Raw genomic sequence first — 3247 nt, forward strand, 5'->3', positions numbered from 1 at the left:
TGGCGCTGAAAAATGCAGAGGAGATGAATGGGGAACGGGTGAAGGAAGAAGAGCACGTGGGTGGGCCCGTAGGTCGCGTGACGCGTGAAGCAACGACCGATCTTTTGCCATCCATCGGGCGACTGATCACAAGCATTTTCCATTTGAAAAGGGCTCCACTTTACAATGCAACTCCATGCGTGATGTGTCCATAGCTGCTTCATACCTTATGACCAAACTGAACCTTGGTAATTTGGTCTGCTTCATTTTGTTTTGGGGTACTTCTCATATATGTATGATCTGATGGATCAAATGTATGCAGTATATTGACTAATGCCTAGTTGCATACAAATGTACATGACGTATAATTAGAATTCTTTGTGTTTTTCTTTAGCTTGGCCCGTCCAAGATTTTTTTTTAGGTCCGCCACTGTCTACTAGGCTGAAGAGTTAAGAAAATAGCGTGTGCTTGGTTGAATTAGGACATGCCATGCACTGCTAGTATAGCTGCTCTCGCTCAAGGGTAGCTAGGTCCGGATGAAGGTGGCCGCAGCCTTCCGCAGTCCCGCTTTGCCCTCTCGGCCCGCCGCCCGCACCCGCACGTTCCCCACCCGCGCCGCCGTCCGTCTTCTCTGCGCCTCCAAACACCGAAACACGATAGGGCTCTGCCGTCCCCCTGCAGCCCCGCTCCGTCCATCCCCACCTGCGCCACCGGTGCCTACGCTTGTCGCCGTCGTCGTCCCTCCCTAGGCTGCACCTCCCTTCGTCCTCGAAGACACCTCGGCTAGCCGACGCTGTCCCTGTTGCCTCCTGCGGATGGAGGAGGACAAGGAGAATAGGAGATACTGGGGGCGCCGGGGAAGGAAGAGGAGATGCCGTGGGTGGTGGGGAAAGAGGAGGAGGTGCCGGGAGTGGTGGGGAAGGAAGAGGAGATGCAGGAGCCGATTGCCCGTTCTCAGGTGAGCCCGGCCGACTGCCTGAATCTATGATGGATTATTACATGTTGTAGTCAATTCTTGCTCAGATGTACATGTCCTTCCTCGCACGCTGATCCATCTCTACATGTCATTCCTCCATCCAGTAGTTGTTTGTCGAAATGCCCATGTGGTGCTAGGGGAACATGCTGTAGTCAATTCTTGTCGAGATTTCTGTGTCTCGTTTTTTTTTTGTCCTGAAGGTATTGGACTTTGTCCTCAAGTTAGGTAAAGATGAAAACCAATACTCTGTCTGTGGTGTTCAGCTAACGTGCATGCCATATTGTCATGGGAGATCAGCTTTACTGTACTGGCAAAATTTCTGAATTTATCATGTTCTACATGGTGCAATACTTCCTATTTCCTGATATAGTCATGTGTTTAACAAGCATTTAATCAGGCACTGCATAAAATTCTGGTGTATGCTTGGTTTATCTCGTCAAAGCTTTTAAAAAAATGCAATTATGTCAAGTATTGTGATTTATGGTGTCAATTGTGGTGTATCCGTAGCTGTTATTTCTTTGCTCACCAATTTTTTGTGTTGCCAATTGACCACACAATTATAATGCAGCTCTGCCACTGACCTCAGCCATGCTGGTAGTATTAACTTCTCTTAAATCATGTATTGCTCCAAACATGTTGATTTTTCATAATTGAGAATAAGGTCATTAAGTATTGGTTGTTTGTGACATATGTTGTGCCCAGATTTCGTTGACAATAATAATACCATTGATGTTTAGGATTCGAATAGATAAAGGAATCACACCTGCTCCAGACTAAAACCAGTATCAAACAGGTTAGAATTGTTGTTATTTCTGAGAAGCTCAATAAGCATCGGAATCCTATCATGAGAATTCCGTTGGAGGGTGGAGTGGTGGCAAAGCTCAATGACAGCCTGATTGATAGTTCCATGTATGCATTGCAGGATTTGACACTACTGTTTTTTCAAGGTTAATGATTGGCTAGAGAGACTGGTTGATGAGAAAGGTGAAGACTTGTACAGATTACAGGGTGTTATATCTGTAAATGAGTCAACTGGATGCTTTGTATTCCAGGTCAGCTAATTACCTCTTTGCTTGAAAGTAATCTATACGCCTATTGCATGATCTAAGTTGTGTGTCATTGGCTATCCTTTGTTGCCACATAAAGCTTTTGTTTCGGTGCCTCTGCAATTTCGCTACTGACAACAACTAAAAACTGTAGGGTGTGCACTCCATGCTGCAAGGATGCCTAGCGAAGCCATGGGAGCCTGATGAGAAGAGAATCAACAAGTTTGTGTTTATAGGTAGAAATTTGGACGAAGCTGCACTAAGGAAAGCCTTCAAAGGTTGCCTGCTATGAATACTCTGGTCATGTATTCCTCCTTGGGAGATTGAGGCTCGAACAACTATGCCGCGGTTAAATTAGGCACAGGAGCAAGTACAAGCCCCTTATCTTTTTGGTGTGATGGTGTGATGGTGTGATGTCTGCATCGTGTTCACTGAGGAACTTATAACTGTTGGCAACATCCTCACCTTGATTAGAAGCATGCATGTATGCCAGTGGGCTAGCGTACTTTTCTTATGATGAAATCGAGCAATTCATATCTGAAATGCTGAATGCATGCTTCTTGCCATGTTTTGGATATCGTTAGAATTAATCTAACCATAAGAGCTGCTTTATTAAGTATGTGTTTTGTTATGAACGTTTAGGTATAAACCAACATGGCATGCATTAGATCCAAAAGTGGGGTTTTTTGAAATTCGCATGAACTTTGCAAGAAATGCTTCAGTTGAATAGTTGTGCTAGTTTCGCATGAACTTTGCAACAAATTTAATTTACAGTTTTTTTCTAGAAAGTAATCAATATTCTAAGGGATTTCATGTTAGACATGAATGTTTTGTTTAGTTTGTAGACCAAAATGCATGCAATAGTACCACACAGGGGAAGAGGGAACTGCCAGAGCTAGGCCACACAACGGAAGAGCGAACTGCCAGAGCATGCCTAGGTAGCGATCGCGCGCGGACGCGGAAACTGCTAATCCTGCAAAGCCCGCATGCATGGCGGATGCAGGTTCCTGCTAATCCTGCTTAGAGTGCATGCGGCTAACGTGGGCAAAAGCGGCCGTTCCGTGGACTTGTCCACTTTCATCCTGATAGCTAGGGAAAGTAGCCAGGGAGCTGAAGGCAGAGATGGAGCTAGCGGTGTGCATCACTCGGGGAGGACAAGCACTTCCAGTTCACCTTCTTCACATTGCTTAGTTCCTTTCAGCATTGCCATCTTTGGTGAGCTAACTAGTCTGGCTTGTCCCGTCGG

The 3247-nt window shown here is 45.5% G+C and overlaps 1 long non-coding RNA gene across 1 annotated transcript; it reads left to right on the forward strand.

The window, feature by feature from the left end:
• Window positions 1-511: 511 nt before the first annotated feature.
• On the forward strand, window positions 512-2399 carry LOC127298421 (uncharacterized). The gene is made up of 3 exons (XR_007849747.2): window positions 512-937; window positions 1878-2007; window positions 2156-2399. It is a non-coding gene; the product is annotated as an uncharacterized lncRNA (long non-coding RNA).
• The last annotated feature ends 848 nt before the right edge of the window (window positions 2400-3247 follow it).

Source organism: Lolium perenne, chromosome 4 (assembly GCF_019359855.2).
Source record: "Lolium perenne isolate Kyuss_39 chromosome 4, Kyuss_2.0, whole genome shotgun sequence".
NCBI classification, from domain to species: Eukaryota; Viridiplantae; Streptophyta; class Magnoliopsida; order Poales; family Poaceae; genus Lolium; species Lolium perenne.